Consider the following 6,000-nt stretch of genomic DNA (forward strand, 5'->3'; position numbering starts at 1 on the left):
AGATAACTTTAGACCAATCACTCTGCTCAATGCAGACCTGAAAATTTTGACAAAGGTGTTAGCCAAGAGGTTGGCGCTTGTCATCGAGAAACTGGTCGACAACGCACAAACGTGCGCCGTGCCGGGCCGGAGCATCCATGACAACCTCCATCTGATGCGCTACATCATAGACAGAGCAGTTAAGGAACCTGGCATGGGCGGGGCCCTGATCAACTTGGATCAATCGAAAGCCTTCGATACTTGGAGGCAGTCCTGAGAGCAGCTGGTTTCGGTCCCGTCTTCCGCGGCTGGATAGCTGCCTTGTACAGAGGCATCCGTTCGGTAATTCGCGTAAATGGACATCTATCGAGACCTTTCGACATTGCACGTTCGGTCCGTTAGGGATGCCCCCTCTCGGCGCTTCTATACGTATTGACTCTTGAGCCACTACTGCGGAAGCTGGCGACTCTGAGGGGCATCCCGCGAGAATTGGGATGCGGGACGAGCGTGTCTGCATACGCGGACGACGTCACCGTCATAGTGTCAAGCCACGAGCACATCGAGCTGGTCGGCGAGACACTGAAAGACCACGAAGCGGTGACAGGAGCAAAAATCAACCGGGAAAAGTCAGTGGGCTTGCGGCTCGGCACCTGGAGAAGCAAGCTCATACCGTCCACCAGTACCTCCGTCGTGGACGGCCCGGTTGAGTTGCTCGGGGTCTGGTTCGGTCCGGACCTCCAAATGGAGAAGAACTGGAACGAGATAACGAGTAGGGTGGTCACTCTCGCCCAGCAATGGGCCGAGAGGAAACTGTCCCTAAAAGGTCGGGCGGAGGTGGCGAACACGTACATCGCGTCCATCATCTACAACCGCCTGACCGTCGTACCTTGTCCCGACCCTACCATCACCAAACTAGAACGCATTCTCTTCCGCTTCTTGTGGAAAGGATGCGTCCCGATGGTCAGGCGATCCATTTGCTGTCAACACCCGTTAAAAGGAGGGCTGGGTTTGCCATGGCTGATGATGCGCAGACACGCGCTGAGACTGCGACATCTCCGGCTCTGTGTAGACGACGGTGAACAGGTGTGGTCGCCGTTTGTGAGGCACGCGTTCCCGCAGCTCGTCTCCATGACCGAACTGCAGTTGTGGATCAAAAAGAGGCCGAGGAAGGGCGAATGGCACCGCGAGTGTCGCGTTGCTCTCAAACAACTCTGCCGTCCCGGGTCGACCTTGAGTGACTTCAACACGACCAAAGCATTCTATAGGGGATTAGTGGAGGGTAGGTACGACGACGATCTTGGGGCAAACCTGGGCGTCGACGAGGAATACCTGACCCGCCTGTTTGAAACGACTTTCGGGCCGGGACCTATGGACAACTTCCAGAGATCCCTGGCCTGGCAGCGCTACCCGTTCGGGATAAGCTCTATAGGCATGGCTCGAGAAACACGGGGCCGACCTGCCCGAGATTCGGGCAGAGCGACGAAACCGCTCTGCACGCAATCGTGCAGTGTCCAACAATCTTCGACCTGTGGGCTTATGTCGAACGACTGCTGTCACGTGTGGGACGTGTCGGTTTATCAGCCGAGTCTATCGTTAATATCGTCACGCCTCCTTCCTTCAAACGGGAAGGAAGAGCTATTTTTATCATACTTGTGGCTATGGCGAAAGAATGTATCTGGTGGACGCGCCTGAAAGGATTAGAGACAAACACTTTCCTCTCTGGTCAATCTCTCATCAACTTCTTCAAGTATCACTTGAAGAGGAAAGTGAGAGTAGAGAGGCAAGTTTTGTCTAGTGAATGTTTTAAAAAAAGATGGGTGAATGTAGCAAGGATGGCACGTATGAATGACGAAGCCACCTTGACTATGATTCTATGAATCGTAAAAATTAATACAGAGAGTTGCTTATTTGCAAAATAAAAATAAAAAAAGAAATATAACATGTGACTTCATTGACCGAGGTTACCGTGGTCTTTTCCGTAAGCTTTTCTTTCCACGGGTAAACCTCACCTGTCCTCCCCTTTACACTTCATATTGACATTTCTGTGATAACGATCCTTATTGATCAACCCCCCCTTTTTAAATTTTATTTTATCCCCCCCTTTTTTGTCCTCTTTCTTTCCATTTACGATCCCTTTCGATCGAGAACCAAACCCCCTTCTTTTATCCCCAAAAGAAAAGCTCTACCATGTAATTTTGTCCTGTCTGTGTGCAGCCCTGTGTGGCTAATAAAGAAACATATCTATCTATCTTTGGGAAGGGACTTCCCCTAACTTTGTTAAAAATGCACATTTTTAATCGAATTTTTTTTCCCTGGAGATAGTGACATTCTTCAAGGGTGTAGATTGGGGTTATCCCAATAAAAATTGCTAAAGGAGTTTTCTAAAGAAATGAAATCAGTGGAGCAAATTTCTGTATTCCTGTAACTTTATTGGAAATGCCTATTTTGTTTCTTGTTTCTTTGAATGTAATTTTCCGGGGTTACGTTTTCGAGGGTGTAAAGTACGATTATTTTTGTAAGTTTGAAAATATATATATTTCTTTTTATCGTAGTCTACACAATCGAAAATATATGTTAACAAAGTCGGGTGGATAGGGGAGGATATTCTAAAATAGATCTTTTTTCTTTACCCCCACCTCTGGTATCTAAATCTACACCACTTAAAGTGTATCTTTCGAAAATTTTACTTAAAACGTGCACTTTAAAGTAAGTTATAAGGAAACAAAGGCAAGAGGAGGCATTTCAATAGGTCATCTCTCTCTCTTTCTCTGCACCCTAACCACATAGTTCCGAGTTCAATTGCCTGCGCAGCACCTTGGAAAAGTGTCTCCTACTATAGCCTCGAGCAGACCAAAGCCTTGTGAGTAGGTTTGGTAGATGGAAAGTGAAAGAAGCCCGTCTTGTATGTGTGTGTGTGTGTTTGTGTGATCTGTGTATGTCTGCGTCTGTGTGTGTATAAAAAGATTCGAGTAAAAACTCTGTAGGATGCAATGCAAAGCTCGTCCGTAGTTATTGGCTACCTGATGTCATCATACAGTGGAAATCCTCTTGCTATTGGATATACATCAAGAATTCCATAGCACCCATAGAGTTTATATAAACAGATAAATGATAGAAAATGGAATACAATTCTTTCGACGCATTTTTACTCGCAAATTACATTGGTGCGATGTCTTGTAATCATTATTATCACTCACACTCTTACCTCTGCACCTTTCAATAAAAGTCCGCAGCAGCATCATTTCTCTTGCGCAGGTACACACATTCTGTTATTGAATCATGCACACGCTCTCTTAACGCTGACCTAAACTCAATACGCACGAAGCCTATACACACAAAAGCCGACACTGCTCGAAGCCCAAACTGCAAGCACTGCACACAAGTGACATTGCATGCTATTCGAATCCACTCGAATGGGCCACTGCAGTCCCGTATCCATCACTTAAAAAAAAAAAGACTCCGCCAGTTACGACGACGAGGGTCCCAGCTGATACGATCAGCGGAACAGCTTGCTCGTGAAATTAACGTGCAAATGGCTGAGCATTCCACAGGCACGTGTACCCTTAACGTAGTTCTCGGAGATAATCAGCGTGACACAGAGAGTGACAAGGCTGACCCTTTGAAATACAAGTACAACTCATTTTTGCCAGCTGAGTGGACTGGAGCAACGTGAAATAAAGTGTCTTGCTCAAGGACACAACGCGTTGCCGGGAATCGAACTCACAACCTTACGATCATGAGCCGAATGCCCTAACCACTAAGCCACGCGCCCTCACTCCATCACTTAAGATTCTTTCTCATGATACCAATGATTTTTCTGGCCTTTGGTCACATCCACCTTACACTTTACTTTTTCTTCTCGTCTCAATACGAAGATAAAATGACCCCACTTCATGCCAGTATACATTTTCATCTCTAGCCAAACATTCATACATAAGCACACTTCTAATATTCAGCATTACAGCTGTAATGTCATTATGTAAATAAATGTGCTCCATTGAACACTAAATATTGCTACTTGGTTTTTATTTGCGGAAACAACACGCAGCCTGAACAAATATCATCACCCACTTGATCAAGCTACAAGAATAATCACTTTTGAATTGCTGAGAAGTGAAATACAAAATAAGATTCATCAGGCACACCAAGATATTTTAATAGGGAAGTAGAAAGCCAGAGATGTACTGTTTTTGCCTGACATGAATTCGCAGATTGAGTAAGCAATTGAAAAATGTGCAATATGTGCCAAGTTCAGAACAAACAACGCTAAAGACTCATAACTGCCTAATGAGATACCAGAACGTCCTCGGTCAATGTCGATTTATTCTCAACTAACGGTGATGACTACATTTTTCATAGTTGACTACCATTCCAAATTTGCTGAAGTTATGCAATAAAGAGATCAAACCAGCATTACAGTTGCAAACGAGCTGAAAGCAGTCTTTGACGAACGAGAAATACAAGGTATTCCGATTTGAGATGACGCTTTACAATGAAAAATTCAAAAATGTTCCCAAGACGTGGGACTTTCACCATATCACATCCAGTCCACGCTTCCTACAATCGAATTGAAAAACCGAGATTTTAGGAAAAGCTATGAAAATACAGATAAAAAATGTAATGAGGAAAATAAAGATCCCTTTTAGGCACTGCCAGACTTATGAAATACTCCGACATTTTTCGAAGTTAGATGATAACTCTATTTACATTTTGTCAGTTGCTGTACCATTGTGCAGGATTTCTATCAGACATTCTCGAGCCCTAAAGGATGATAAAGAACTATTGCAGCCTACAGACAGGAGAGACACTCATATCATTAGAGTCTGCTGATCATTTACGAGTATAAGTAAAGGACAAAACATAGCTACCAGCAACTGGCAAAGACAAAAATGATAAATCAAGATCGAACTGACGACACATTCGAGCATCAGAATCAGCAGATAATCAATTCAAACAGCGAGAAGCATGTCTGTGTGGTGATTCAAACTGAGAAACCAACTGCAATCGACTTAGTTGAATAGCTTATTCCAAATGAGTTACGCCCAGAAGCTGGCTGTAAAGGAACGCGCACTCGTGCAAACGCGCGCACACACGCACACCCAAAATTTTAATCCATCCATTCATGCATTAGCGGTTAAATGCAGATACTAGTTTGGTGTTTTGTGGGAAAAGGATCGCCAAAAATTGCAACACGAAAAGGGTTCGAAAGAATAACCATACAACATCATCCGTTGCGCGGCTTAACTAGAGACGGGATCAGGTTTTAGGTAAAGTCGGTTCGAAAAATATATTGCAGTCCTCATCCAATGTCGTTACAATCTACAATAAACCTGCAACTTGTTCCGGAAGGTGTTGGTTGGAGAAACAAAGAATACGTGTTTCAGGAACCCGAAGCGAGTCGAGGAGGTAACAACCGTTAATAATTAGGAATTAGAATTTTAATTACTCAATATTAAATATAGAATGCAGTGGAAGTGAGTCTGAACTATAGATGCCCAGTGACACATACGGACATCTAAAGAATTCTCTTTGTGTGTTGATGGCCTAACATACAGACAATATACTGCCTAGACCTAGCTTCTGTAAACCATCCCTATATTTCTTTTCGCCGTTAACACCATGATAACACAACATGGTCTTGTTTTCGTGTTCGTCCAAATACATTATCTGGTGTAGCAACGCCATCTGCTCTCCTGTTTATATTGGGTTGTCCGGAAAGTTCGTGCCGATTTATAGTAGCTTACCTTTCGACTTATTTTAGAACATGGTTGAGTCCATAAAATAGGACAGTTTAAGCTATCTTTTCGTGGAAGAAGATTTATGTTCCTCTTACTTGTGTTAATTCTGTAACTCTTTAAAATAGAAGATAAGAAAGTTCATTTTCGGCACTTGATGCTTTGGGAACTAGAGAAAAATTGCTGCAGCTCGGCTGGGATGTGTTACCTCACCTCTATATTCACCAAATATTGCTCCTTCGGATTTCCACTTATGCAGGTCTCTGCAGAATAGTCTTAATGGTAA

This window comes from Octopus sinensis, linkage group LG6, assembly GCF_006345805.1.
Source record: "Octopus sinensis linkage group LG6, ASM634580v1, whole genome shotgun sequence".
In the NCBI taxonomy this organism is placed as follows: Eukaryota; Metazoa; Mollusca; class Cephalopoda; order Octopoda; family Octopodidae; genus Octopus; species Octopus sinensis.